Source organism: Xyrauchen texanus, chromosome 3 (assembly GCF_025860055.1).
Source record: "Xyrauchen texanus isolate HMW12.3.18 chromosome 3, RBS_HiC_50CHRs, whole genome shotgun sequence".
In the NCBI taxonomy this organism is placed as follows: domain Eukaryota; kingdom Metazoa; phylum Chordata; class Actinopteri; order Cypriniformes; family Catostomidae; genus Xyrauchen; species Xyrauchen texanus.
In genome coordinates this window covers 28493721-28509084 of record NC_068278.1, presented here as the reverse complement: position 1 = coordinate 28509084, position 15364 = coordinate 28493721, and positions in this window count along the sequence as shown.

Below are 15364 nucleotides of genomic sequence, written 5' to 3'. Positions count from 1 at the left end.
AGTGCTGCCCAGCAACAGTGGAATTACTCCCCTGGTTCACTGAGGTCTTAATTAGATTTTGTGTCTTGCTGTTGGCTGAATCATGTGATGGTATTGTTTAGGGGAAGATATTGCTGTGCTTCACTATTTAATTTAAAGTTATTTAACTAACAGGACAAATGTCTTTTCCACCAGTGATTATTAGATTATCACACTCCATTTCAGAACACACTTGGAACAGTCACAATTCCCAGGTGGGAAATGCTCATGAACACAGTGTTCTTCACCATATATGTCTTAAATTTTAGAGTGGTTCTGACTACCAAATTTGGTGGTATAGCATGATTTTTATAATGTTAAGGGTAAATTATCTTATGAGGCTTGGTATGCAGCACCTAAAAGACTGTTAGATTTGCCCAAAATAGTTTTTAAACTAAATATAAATGCTATATATATGCTTTATCCTCCCTATATGGCTAACACAAAGAAATCTAGTCCTTTTTGTTGGTCCAGTTTTGCTTGTTCCAATTTTCCTTGCGTTAAGACATAATACATAATTAGTGCACATAAATTAATTTGCATGTATGTATGTGATTTTGTTCCAATTTGTTCCACAAATGAAATGTGTTTAACAGAAGATAGAAAGTAATAAGGGTTTGGAACAATATGAGGGTGAATAAATGATGACAGAATTTTTGGGCAAACTATCCCTTTTAACATTTAACATTGTGGCATTTATGGGAAAAGTTCTTCATTGTACCGTAGTGATTCAAACAGATGAACTTAATTCTCAACATACTCTAAACTGATTCTCAAGCATACCCAAATAGGGCCTTAGTGAACAGAGTCCAAATATGTAAAGTAAAGATGTGAAATGTAACATTTAGAGACAGAATTTCACACATTTGTGGGTGAGGTCATCTTTAAATTTCTTAAAATGCATTTATATCTTTGTTGGGACCAAATTTCTTTTTTGAAATGGCTATCTAGGGTAGAGGGCCTCTCAATTCCTCTTTTCAGAAGAATTCCAAAAGAGGAATCCTTTTTTGGAAGTTATTCAGAGAGATTTCATAGAGATTATTCTTGAAATGAACAAGCTTTGATCAAAGACATAAACATTTTAGTGCAGTTATATTAACTTCTTTAAAACCTGTCCTCAATCCATACATAGTTTCTTATTCTAGAGATGCAGCATTCAGACATTCAGGTCATTAGGAATAAATGGAATGATTAGGGTAATCTGGGACATTCTTTATTCTGTTGATTACTGTATTGATTTCACGCCATCATTCATACCATCACTACACATCAGACGTTATCACATAATCTGACAATAATATGGTAATATTAACATAGACTGACTTGTAATAGAGCAATAAATTTACAGTAAACATCTGATCTTATGTGTCCCTTATTGCCCATTTTCTTAAATGATCCTAATTCACCTTATGTCTCAATTCTTGTGTAAAGAGCTGCGATAATTTAAACAAATCAGACTACCAAAATTTCAACTCAGAGCAAAATAATCACTGCCCTAAATGGTCAAGTCAAGCCATTTTTATTAGTATAGCACATTTCACTATGCACATCTTTTCAAAGCAGCTTTACAGAAAAATATCCTTTAATGTCTGTAATATCTTAAATGTCATAAAGTCCTCATTGAGCAGTTTAGTTGAAAAACGTCATTGAAAATCATGAGGAAAAATCATGAGGAAAAATCATTTGTCTTTTTCCCCCTAAAGAGCAAGCCAAATGCCACTGTGCAAGAAACGCCAAAACTCCAAAAGATGCTAGTTAATAGAGGAAAAACACTCTGGGGAATCCAGGCTCAGCTGGGGGAGCCAGTTCCTCTCTGGATATACAGCAGTGGTTCTCAACACGGCAGTGGTGCCCCCCAGGGGGCATTCAAAGGAGGCCAGGTGGCGCAGAGAGCAAATTAGCAGAGAGGGAAGTGTTAGGTTACAAATGTTTATAAGTCATAATAATCAAATTTATCGTCAAGTTCCTCTTTTTTTTTATATAAATATTTATCCCCTTTACTCCCCAATTTGGAATGCCCAATTCCCACTACTTAGTAGGTCATCGTGGTGGCGCAGTTAAGCACCTCAATCTGGGTTGCAGAGGACAAGTCTCAGTTGCCTCAGCTTCTGAGACAGTCAATCCACGCACTTTATCATGTGGTTCATTGTGCATGACACCGCGGAGACTCCCAGCATGTGGAGGCTCCTGCTACTTTCTGCAATCCATGCACAACTTACCACGCATCCCATTGAGAGCGAGAACCACTATTCGCGACCATGAGGAGGTTACCCCATGTGACTCTACCCTCCCTAGCAACTGGGCCAAATTGGTTGCTTAGGATTCACTGGATTCACACCCCGGATTTGAACTTGCGACTCCAGGGGTGGTAGTCAGAGTCTATACTCGCTGAGCTACCCAGGCCCCCTTGTCAAGTTCCTCTTTGCATTAAAAATTGTATCTAGACTTGGAGTATATCGGTTGGTTCTCAATTGTACAGGTTGGAACGCATTTGTTCTGCAGTTCATCTGATTTTGAAGTCTAGCGAAGCATCTGAAGTATCTGGTTTAGCAGCGTCAAATACACAGGCGGAGGCACAACATCGGCTAATGCACCTGTATGTAATGTATGGCTCTGTAGATGGATGCAGCTCAATGGACAGAGCAGCGCGAGCACAAAGCTCTTAAAGCTTGAGCTCTTAAACTCACAGCTTTGCAAGAATCAGTGAGAAGCACAGCGCGAGAAGCGGAAACCATTTGAATTCAGCACAGAATTCTACATTACCAACCTTGAATTTATGGTAGTAACACTAACTGAACTTTAGGCAGAAATAGATTCATAATACATATTATCATATCACTACTTCAGCGCTATTAAATTTGTCATAGGCTACATTAGGGGAGTGAGGAAATATAAAAACATTTAGTTACAACTTATAAATATTTATAATTTGTATTTATTGTTTTGACATGTTTAGAGTAGGTCTTCTGTTTATCATTTCAAAAATGCCATAGTTTGTTTTATAGCAATCCTGTTACATCTAACCATGGTAGTGAAGAAGATCCATGCTTCCATGTTACAAATACCACTGTTAAAACTGTAAAATAAATAATTAATGAATAAGCAAAAAGGCAAATGTAAAATATATTAACAATATCACTTAGTTAGTTTCACTTAGTTTCTGTCTTTGCATTTTCATTTTATATGCCCCAGATATAGTCCTCCATCTGCTTGAATTCAAGAAATGCAAGGTTTGGTCTCACATTCATGATGCATAAGCCTGCTGAATTTATTAACACAACTTTCAAACTATGCAATGTATTGAAGTTGCTTTGTGCAAATTAAGCAAATAACACAAATATTGAGTTTTATGTTTTTTCTCTCTCTCATTTTTGCTACAACAAAGTCTCCGCTTTCAAATTATGTCATTCATCAAAAAAAGGTTAAGAACCACTGTTATACAGCATGAATATAATGGCAATATTAGTTATCTATGTGTAGAACAAATCATGGATTATTTGGGTAAACTGCGTAGTTTTGTGGTGTAACTGTAGGATTTTGAGTGATCTGTAATATTAATGATTAAGTGTCTTTAAAGTCCATCCCGAAAGTGACTGTGGAAGTGCAGGTAGATTAAGTGTCCTTAGTTACTGTATTTGGTTGATAAGGGCTTCAGTTGACAGTAATTTATTGCCTACGAATTCAATTTTAAGAGTTCAGTGATGCAAGCAGTGGTAAGAGAAGAGTAACTGATGTTCGATGGGATTTTAGTTTAAGTTGAGTGCTAAAAATCGGATTTTGTAAAATTGTTTGTTTACTGTCAGATTACTCAGTTCACAGCTTTTAGAATTTACTTTGGCTTGCATTGAAAAAAGGTTTTTTTTATAATGCAGGTTCAACAAGCACAGTCATGTGTCATACATTATTCAGCAGCAGCTCATAGTTTTGAGAATCAGCAGAATGAAACTCAACTCATCAAATTTCCAGGAGGCTGGGTCTGTAAAATACTGAGCTGCAGCATTCAACTGCAGTTAAACCCTTGAACAACCTGGAAATTCTACATTTAGAGAATCCAACCACACTGTCTTGACCTCTGGAGTCATACAGGGAATATTTTTGTATATCTTTTCCCCCTGAAATGTCAAATAACATTGATGTCTGAAATAGTTCATGGATATCTGAAATGATGGAGGATCGGGGGATGGTAGAAGAGCACTGCCACTGTTTTATGAATTATATGACTTCGATTAATCTATGTAGATCCTAATACATGTAGCTGTTTATTGAACTCACGCTCACCCAATACAACAGTGAGAAGAAATCTGTGTGTGTGAGTGTGTGTGTGTGTGTGTGTGTGTGTGTGAGAGAGAGATCAGGCCTCTTGTAAAGCAGCCAGAGGGAGGAGGAAGCAGTCAGCATTTTTTAGACAACATGAATGAGGCCCTGCTGGAAAGGGCTTCCTGTGTGGTGCTATTAAAACAAAAAGCTAGCAAAGAATGCCCACTGCTCCAAAATTCCAGACCTTTCTGTCAGGTACAGAGAATAGGCTCAGTCCAACTCCACTCACCTTAAATGGTGCAGAAATTATTAAGTAGTTTGTGTTGATTTACATACAGTACATCCCATTAAAGTAAAATTTTCCAAAAAGTTTTAATCATGTTTTTTCTCAAAGCGATCTTTGAAACATTGCCGATCAGCTGAAACTGGATATAAAATGACTTGTTTTCCAGCTGGAGGTTTAGGCTGGGTGTAGCGTGTTTGTAATTCACTTGAGAGTGGGCAGGAAATGTAAAGGCCTGTTGTGCACTGCCAGGATTACATCATGGGATATCACTGCTTGTTATGCTAGAGGGCTGGTCACTCTAACAGTCATTGAAAAGACAAACCTGTATACATATTTCTGCAATGACTAAATAAACAAAAAGCTTGCTTTAATTGTTTGTATTAATGTTTTTGAGACCTCTGTTTTAGAGAAATAAACTTTTATAGGCTTTTTCCACCATTGGGTCGAACTGCTCACTGTGGTGCTGCGAAATCAGGATTAGAATGGACTGACTGAGCAAGTGACCAATCACGTGTCGCCACAAAAGGCATTCCACCAGCATGGTTGACTATGGTTAGCTAACCATGCTGAAAAATCAGGGCCTGGAACGGTTTGTAATCGAATTGTTCAGAACGTTGCTCAGGTGGAAATGCGCCTGGAACCATTACTCACAGTAGTCACAACTGTTTCATTCTACAGTAGGTTCTATTAATTAAGCTGTCAAAATAAAAGAATCATATGATATAACTGACTTTAAACACAAAGGAACTGACATAGTTAGCGTTTGTGTGACATACGTGTGATTCACAGCACAAAGGCAACCAGATGATAGTTCACATGTTGCCTCTCTGTCAGAACCTTGTGACTTGTGGCGTGACAACATATTTGTTTATTTCTCAATGGCCATGCTGAATCACAGAAAATGGTGCAGCTGATCTACTACATTTTCAAATCATCACTGATGGGAATCCAACAATTTTAAGTAAACTGTTGGCGCTCTTAAAAACCTGCTCACAACAACATGTAATGTGTTGTTAAATAAAAAGGAGGATATCACAGAATTTCCTGTGGTCACTGGTTCCTCTACAGATGAAAAACAGCACATTTTTATAAGAGCCTCAAAATTCCATCAGATCGTGGTCTAACTTTCTGGGAATTTCTATGGTAAAAACCAAGGATATGATGAAATCAAAGCAATGGAATCTAAAGTCATGCTGCTGGTCGGTGGGGAGTAGTTGGGATTTTTAGGTGTCAACCAGGAATGTTCACCCTTTAGGCTAAAATGGTGGTGTGATGGTTTAAAGTCGAGATCTCATGGCAGGGTCAAGTGCACATCAAAGGCCTGTAATTGGAAACAGAATGTCAAGCAGCTTGTTCCTGGCACTGCTCATGTGTTCTTAGAAACTGTAGAGCTGCATGCTATTGTCCAATAAAAACAACAAGTTAACTTATAATTGAAGATAATCAACACATCTTGTCTGCAGTGAAATTTGCATGTTATTTTGATTCATTTTTTGAAAATCATTACAAGTTAGATTTATGATATTATTTGCAGTACTACATATTGCAGTAAGAAATCTAAAACATAATTATTTATTACACAACTTAATGTGAAACAGTCATCTCTGCTTGACATAATTGTCAGTACATATTTAACAAGCAAACATGCTTTAATGACCCTATTTCCAGTAATAGACTCTGTTTAACTTTAGAGTCTATTTTGCCCTGAGACAGAACACTGGTATTAAAATGAATGTGGTGGATGTAGATAAGGAAGTCCTTCTTTATCACCTTTTAGATAAAGGCATCGCACGTTTATCAACTCGTAAACGTGTGTGTGCATTAGCTGGACCAGCCTGAAAAGATACGTATTTTTAATGAGATTTATGCTAAAAAAAATAATTTGATTTTAAAAGTAAAAATTTTGATTACGTTTTTTTTGTCAGATTTAACTGCTGATCTGAAATATGTCCTTTGATCGTTATAATGACCAACCGTTTTTGAGATTTCTGTCTTTCCACATTCAAGTAGATTGGAGCTGAACATTTATGCCAAAGTGAACTGAGTGAACTGACTTGCCTTAAAAGAAACTTTGCTATAAATACGTTTTTATTTGACTTTACCTCCCCTAGGATTTAGCGAAGGACTTTGAAGATGCAATTCGTTTTCACTAAAGATTTCTAAATGTTGTTTTCTGATTACTGATTAAGACAGGAGAAGCCCATGTGTTTAAAATAAAAAAGAGAGAACTGAACATGAAAGACCATGCAAAATGGAAGTAGACAAGTAGCTGTTTTTTTTTATATTTTTTTGTGCGTGATAACTAAAGGGAACCTAGGTTGACATCTGAGCCATCACTGATGCCTACAAGGAGATACGATCATCCGACATTTAACAAGTAATAACATCTCACAAAGGGTTTGTATGAGTTGGTCTGAGATATAATGCCAAGCAGCATTGGCTGTAACATTATTCAATTAATGGGGATGAATTGTAATTTTGTTTTCAAATGTGATTTCCTACTGGGACATTCCTCAAGAGGGTGGAACTGGATTTGGGTTTAATGCATGAAAGAATCTCAGGACTTCAATTTAGTTGTTAAAAACTGGCCAAAACATCTATTGTATATGAGTTTAAAGTCGACCCCTCCACTACACAGATGTTTGTGTCCTTTAACTCATGTTAACTCAATACATTTTTGGCTCACAGCTATTAAGCTTCCTGGATACCCTATTATTTCGAACATAACATTTTACATTAGAAAGAATCAAAAGTTAAAGTAGTACATGTTCTTAAAATCTACTGTTGCCATTTATTGGGGCATCAAAATTGACCCCTCCATCAGCTCCTTTAGGAAGAACTTGTGTTCATGCAGTTGACAACATCTGGAAGGCATTTCCTGTCAAGCCATTTAAGCCAGCGTTTAACATTCCAACACCCACAGCAATGCATGCTTCTTTAACATGTTTACTAAATATTCAATCAGCGATTAAATATGTGCATCTTGTGACACTGGCTTACAAAATGTCCTGACTGTTGTAAAGAACTTTACCAGTCTAACACAATTACACAACAAGCAGGCTTCCAATGAGCAATGCTGTGCTGCAACGTAAACAGGAAAAGACACAGACATTTGATACAAACTGAGTCTAAATGTAGACTGGTAAGTAAATTATGTGAATTAAACCAGACGGAAGTACAAGATAAAATTACATTAAATTACCTCACCAGTGGCCAGATTCACTAAACGTTCTCAGGAATACAAATTTTCTTAACTACTATTTCCTTCTTATTTTCTAACATAAGAAAAAAATATATGTTGTATTCCTGTAAAGAGTTCTTAAGAATGTTTTTATATCTTCTTCATGTCTCTGATGGGAAAGGGTACATATACAATACAGAGTAGACAGTTACAATAAAATCTTTTGATGTCTTAGTTTGATTATTGAGATTTTCTGTATCAATGCACCATTTTCTCGTTATTTCGGAAATCTCAAGAAACCTAAATGACATTGAAAGCAAAGAAGTCCAGTAAAGTGGGGACTTCGAGACAGGGTTGCCTATAACTGGCACTAGGATGCTTGTTTGGCTCACCTCCCGGAGACCCATCCTGCTGAAAGCAGAGGGTACTTCTGTGTTTACAGCCAGGGCTGAGGAAAATGGCTGTGTCAGTTCCAATGAGAGTGGGCAGGTCTGGCAAACAGGCTGCGTTCCCACGGCTTGGCCTTGAAAAAAGGCATTTTCCCCATTCACAGTGAGCACTCTCATTCCCACATCAAGAACAGAAATATAAATGTTAACTTTGACAGCAATAACAAAACGTGTTGTTACAAGCTGATGCAACATATGATCTAATAAGTAGATGGCAAAATAACATTACTGTAATTTTTTTCAAGATTTTACAAAAATGTCACTATACCATATGTATAGACCATTTCAAGGGTGTAAAAATTAACAAAGGAATTAAAACGTTCTCTTACGAGAGGTTCTCTCGTATTGCGTAAGCTAGCTTACGCTACGGGAAAGATTCATCTTTTCTGAGATATTGAAGCCAAAAAATTATCCTTAATTTTTGTATCCATTGTCAACGCAGTGCGGCAGCTGCAGACCTTGAGCGGGCTAGCTAGCGAGCTCATAGGTTGCTCTGTGGCAACTGCTGCAGCCTATAGACGAGCTTGGGCGAACTCGCATCCAATGAGAGGCGTCCGCGCGCTCACTGCATCAAAGCCCGCCAAAATGGGCGTGACTAGAGTGCATATAAGCGTAGTTCGTAGGCTGGAACCCTGATTTTCATCTCTTCAGCGAAGCTCTTCGCATCGCTGACCTGGAAGCCGCGTCGCCGTTCGAGGGGCATCTAGCAAGCGTGGACAGCGCTAGAAGAAGCCGGCCGTCTCAGCCACCTTCAGCCATCCTGCGAGCTACGCCATCCGACGACGTATCCTTTTATTCAGCAAGCTAGTTCTCACGAACTATTCACAAAAGAGTACGAGCGTCTTTTTCAAGATGCCTCGCTCCACTTGCGCCTCATGTCGCGCCCTTCTCAGCACAGGAGACCGCCACATCATCTGCGCTCTCTGCCTGGGACTGGGGCACGCAGAGCTCGCCCTCACTGAGGGCGGATGCGATTTCTGCGAGGCGCTACCGATGTCGACCCTGCGGGCTCGACTCGAAGCGGTCAAAGCAGAAACCGCCGCGCCGCCTTACCTTCAGCCGCGCAGGAAGAAGCGCCGCTCACAAAGGCTGCCGGAAACTGTGGTTGAAGCGACTGCCTCACCGGAGCCTCTCCCTCGAGCATCGCTTTCACCCTCCCCGCCCCCCCGGGACGCGCAGTTGCCGCCGAGCGGCCGCACTGCTGCCATCTCGGATGACGAGGCGGAGGATAAGGGCCGCTGTTCCATCATGGCTTCGGACAGCGAGGAGTGGACAGGCTCCCAAGCCTCCTCCTCGGCCCAGGAATCCAGCAGGACCCGCGCCGGAGTCGAAGGGGAGTTAACACGCCTCCTCACACAGGCCGTCGTCCGCCTCGGGCTCGAGTGGTCACCGCCCCTGAGCAGGCACCCAACAGACTCGACGGCTGCTTTCTTCAAAGCCATCGCCGCTCTACACCCGCGGCCCGGGCCGCTCCCTTCCTGCCGGAATTACATACGGAGCTTGCAAAGTGGTGGAACACTCCTTTTTCAGCCAGGACCCGTTCCCACGTCTCCACCTCTCTCGCGTCGGTGGACGGCGCCACTGAGAGAGGCTACTCCTCCATCCCCCCGGTCGAGAACTCGGTAGCAGCACACCTTTGTCCGCCCTCCGCGAGATGGCGTTCCAAGCCTGTGCTTCCGTCTAAGGCCTGCAGAGCGACTTCCGCCTATGTTGGCCGCGCCTATTCCGCCGCCGGCCAAGCCGCATCTGCTCTGCGCTCAATGGCCGTTTTACAGATCCTACAAGCAGACCTTCTTCGGGAGTGGGATGAGAAAGGCAGGCACCCAGAGGCTGTTACTGATCTGCGAAGCGCGACAGACCTCGCCCTTCGCGCTACCAAAGCTGCAGCCCAAGCTCTAGGGAAGTGCATGGCCTCGCTGACTGTGACCGAGAGACACTTATGGCTAACACTAGCCGACATGGGAGAAGCAGAGCGCTCCACGTTCCTCAACGCACCGCTCTCTCCGACCGGTCTCTTCGGCTCCGCGGTGAGTGGCATTGTTGACCGCTTCTCAGAAGTCCAGAAAGCCACCCAAGCCATGAACCTCTTCCTGCCGCGTCGCGCTAGCTCCTCTGCAGGCCGCTCACGTGATCAGCCTCCTGCACGAGCCTCTTCACAGCGCCCAGTTCAACAAACTCAGACTTCTCAGCGTCGACAGGGCGGCCGCCCTCGATCGCGCTCAGACAGCCGCCGCAGACCGCCGCCCCGCGGGCCTCGATTTAAGGTAACGCTGAAACCAGAGCAACCGAAGTCTTCCTAACTTTGTTAAACAAACGACGGCTCAGTCCCGCCGCGGCCGGACCACCGTCAAAGCTTTGCCCCCTGTCAGTCCCCTTCTCTCAGGCTACTACAGTGGTGAATTTAGCAGCCAACAAGCCGGTGACACTGCCCGCTTGCCTGCATTCAAACGCCGTTTTCACGGCGACCCAAATAAATCTTTTAAAGAGCAAACATGTCTTATGTGTAGAAAAAGTGCCCACAACCCAGCGTTCGCCCCTACACACAAGCATAACACATCCCGTGCCCCTATCACAGCACGCGCTCATAAAGCGGTTACGAACCGCTCGAGCGTCAGAGTCAATGAAGGCGCCCACAAATGCGTGCGCGCGCCCATTCTCTGCCCGCTCTGTCACACGACCAGCCCTATGTGTAGAAAATGTGCCCACAATCCAGTGTTCACTTCTGCACACAAGCACTGCATGTCTCGTGTCCCCACCAGAGCACGCTCACATAAAGCGGTTACGAACCGCTCGAGCGTTAGAGTCAATAAATGCGCCCACAAATGCGTGCGCGGGCCCATTCTCTGCCCGCTCTGTTACACGGCCAGCAACCATTCCTCTGTGTGTAAGTCCCGTGCCCATGACTATGCTTGCACATCACGTAACAGATGTGACTCTTTCACCATTCATTCCAATCGGGAAGTCACTCACAAAACAGCCTGTTCATGCTGTCTGCGAGCAATCATGCATGAACACACTAAACGCGCTCACACATTTTGTTCAGCGCTCTGTGTGCGGCAATCAGAGCGAATTGGCCATTCACCCTCTAGCGTTATGCTTCAAAGCGTGGGAAGCTATTCCAGGGATATCCAAGTGGGTGTTAAGCACAATACAACAGGGCTATTTGCTACAGTTCGATCGCCGCCCCCCTCGCTTCAGAGCGCGGCTCGAAACCACTGTGAACACGGAAGCAGCGTGCATGCTTCGTTCAGAAATAGCAAGCCTTCTGTGCAAAAGGGCCATAGAAAAAGTGCCACCCTCTCTGAGCGAGTCGGGGCTTTACAGCCGTTATTTTCTTGTTCCCAAGAAAGACGGCGGCCTCAGACCCATATTAGATCTCAGGGTTTTGAACAAGGTGCTTGCAAAAAGACCGTTCAAAATGCTTACAATCAGGAAACTCCTCGCGCATGTGCGCCAGGGGACTGGTTTTTTCTCTCGATCTGAAAGATGCATACTTTCAGATTCAGATAAATCCCGTCACAGGCCATTCTTGAGATTCAGCCTTCGACGGCCAGGTTTATCAATACACCGTCCTTCCGTTCGGCCTGTCCTTAGCACCCGTACTTTCACGAAGTGCATGGATGCGGCGCTCGCACCCCTGCGGAGTCAGGGTTTGCGAATTCTGAACTATTTGGACGACTGGCTGATTATGGCTCAGTCACATATGGAGCTTCTGTCTCACAGAGCAGTTCTCCTCAGCCATCTGAACAGTTTGGGTCTTGCAGTCAATTGGACCAAGAGCTCACTACAGCCCAGTCAGACCATTTCCTTCCTGGGAATAGAACTAGACTCCGTGGCAATGACGGCTCGCTTATCTACACAGCGCGCACGCCGTGTTCAGCGACTAGCCGCATCTTTTCAGATGAACAGCCTCACGCCTCTGAAGAAATTCCAGAGAGTGCTAGGTTACATGGCCTCAGCCGCAGCAGTACTTCAGCTGGGTTTACTGCACATGCGCCCGCTTCAGCATTGGCTAAACACCCGCGCATCTCGCCGGGCTTGGGCCACAGGCCGCCAGCCCATCAAGGTGACTCAGACCTGTATATCAGCTCTGCAGCCCTGGACAGTGGCCGAATGGTATCAGCGGGGAGTGACAATGGGAGCTGTATCACCCCGAAAAGAAATCTCGACAGACGCGTCCAACACGGGTTGGGGCGCGGTCTGCGAGGGCTCTCCGGTTTTCGGCCTATGGTCAGTTCAGGAAAAGCTCCTTCACATAAATTGTCTGGAAATGATAGCGGTCGAGTACGCGCTCGTGCGCTTTCTCCCGGTCATTCAGGGTCACCACGTCCTGGTCCGTTCGGACAACAGATCTGTGGTATCCTACCTAAACCGTTAGGGCAGTGTCAGATCCAGGAACCTCTTCCATCTGACAAAACGTATACTGAGTTGGTCCCAGTGCCACCTGCGCTCGCTGAGGGCGACGCACGTGCCAGGCCACCTGAACGACGGCCCGGACAGACTGTCCAGAGACAATATTCCCCCAGGGGAATGGTCTCTGCACGCTCAAACAGTCCAGACGTTATGGCACCTATTCGGCAGAGCAGAGATAGACCTCTTTGCGTCCAAAGAGAACTCTCACTGCCCAATATTTTTCTCGAAAAGCGAGGACGCGCTGGCCCAGGACTGGCCTAGACGCCCGCTTTACGCCTTCCCTCCCGTCTCGCTATTCCCACAGGTAATGCAGAGGATCAGGGAAACGCGTCACTCGGTGCTCCTCATAGCCCCGCGTTTGGAGAATCAGACATGGTTCCTGGAGCTTACGCAGCTGTCACTGACAGCGCCGTGGCCCATCCCAGTGAGAGCAGATCTCCTCTCTCAAGCTCGCGGCACAATCTGGCATCCCCACCCAGAGCGCTGGGCGCTGCATGCGTGGGTGATCAACGACTACCCGTCGCTCTGCCAGAAGGAGTAATAAACACCATCATACACGCTAGAGCCCCTTCCACGAGAAGACTCTATGCGTCAAAATGGTCTGTGTTCTCAAAATGGTGCACTGACAGAGACCTGGACCCGCGGACATGTGGGGTGTCGTCGCTGCTCGTATTTCTACAAGAGCTGCTGGATAAGGGCAGATCCCCATCCACGCTCAAAGTGTATGTGGCGGCCGTTGCGGCGTTCGCTGAACCCCTGCACGGCCAGTCATGGGGTAAAACGAGCTGGTCATCCGCTTCCTCAGGGGAGCTAGAAGGATGAACCCCCGCGCCCCCATCGGTTCCTATCTGGGATCTTTCTATAGTTCTCGAAACTATGAAAGCCCCCCCTTTCGAACCACTTCAATCCGTGGATTTGAAATACCTTTCACTCAAAACCGTTTTTCTGACTGCCCTGTCATCAGTCAAACGTGTGGGAGACCTTCACGCGCTGTCTGTCAGCGCTGCGTGTCTTGAGTTTGGACCAAGTGACTCCAAGGTCATTTTAAAGCCTAGACACGGCTATGTTCCCAAGGTGATCGGTACTCCTTTCAGAGCACAGGTCATTTCCCTATCGGCGCTGCCAGCATCCGATAGCGAACGCGACGCCAATCTCCTTTGCCCGGTCAGAGCACTGAGATTGTATACTGCGCGCTCCGCTGCTTTCAGACGCTCCGAGCAGCTTTTCGTTTCGTTCGGAGGGCGCACCAAAGGTCTCGCCACCTCGAAACAGACACTATCTAGATGGATAGTGGACGCTATTGCTGCTTCATACGCGTCAAAAGACCTGCCATGCCCGTTGGGCATTAGGGCTCACTCCACTAGAGGCATGGCATCCTCGTGGGCATGGTCCAGCGGGATTCCCATTCACGACATATGTGTGGCAGCGGGATGGACTTCCCCTCCACCTTTGTCAGATTTTACAATATGGAAGTGCCCGCTCTGCAGGCAAAACTACTAGCGGTTTAATACGCTACAGCTCCCCTGGTGAGCTGCACTGATGGGACACATTCCACACAGACCGGCACCGCCGCTCTGTCGTTCCCTTCCCACTATGTGCTTATGTATTACACAATCAATGACCCGCATTCTTGCCGGCCAAATATTATTTCCCCACTCATAAGGGCTCCCCCGGGTCCCCCCTTAATTCCCTGGGACTCATACAGTGGATGCTTGGCGCGCACGGCATTGACAATGGGTTCCCGTAGCGTAAGCTAGCTTACGCAATACGAGAGAACCTCTCGTAAGAGAACGTATCGGTTACCTAACGTAACCTCGGTTCTCTCTAGATGAGGGAATGAGTATTGCGTAGCCGGCCGTGCTCGCGCCACGAGCGACTTTTCGCTTCAGTCAATGAAAACCAGTGTTCCAGCCTACGAACTACGCTTATATGCACTCTAGTCACGCCCATTTTGGCGGGCTTTGATGCAGTGAGCGCGCGGACGCCTCTCATTGGATGCAAGTTCGCCCAAGCTCGTCTATAGGCTGCACCAGTTGCCACAGAGCAACCTATGAGCTCGCTAGCTAGCCCGCTCAAGGTCTGCAGCTGCCGCACTGCGTTGACAATGGATACAAAAATTAAGGATAATTTTTTGGCTTCAATATCTCAGAAAAGATGAATCTTTCCCGTAGCGTAAGCTAGCTTACGCAATACTCGTTCCCTCATCTAGAGAGAACCGAGGTTACGTTAGGTAACCGATACGTTACTGCGCATGTCTGGCCCTGAAGCGTTTCAGTTAGCAGCATTTTGCGAACACAGAACTGTCAAAATAAAGTGACTAGCGCATACTTTTAAAGTCTAGCTAAAACAGAACAAATGAGATATTTGCAAAAACTGAAAATAAACAATGAGGTGGCATTACCAGATCTTTTAATTAAGACTTTTCTCCAAAAACATCAAGCGTTTACCTGACGCGTTGTTGATACTTCGCAAGAGAGGCTATGAAAATGTATCGTAGTTTAGATGCCTGCAATTATTCCTCAGCGGCAAGGTCGGGAATATTGGATCACTCTTTTTATAATCAATGAAGCTGTGAACACTGCAAGCTCGCGAATCGCAGACAAGATAACGGGTTTCCTTTTAATTATAAAAAAAACTTTCCTTGTGTGTCTCTTTTATACTACTCCAGATACTCCAGAGAACTTGGCAGTGCGATAATGCAGACATTGTTAAATTTTATATGACAAATTGCTCGCTAGGTTCCTCATTAGTAAGCCACTT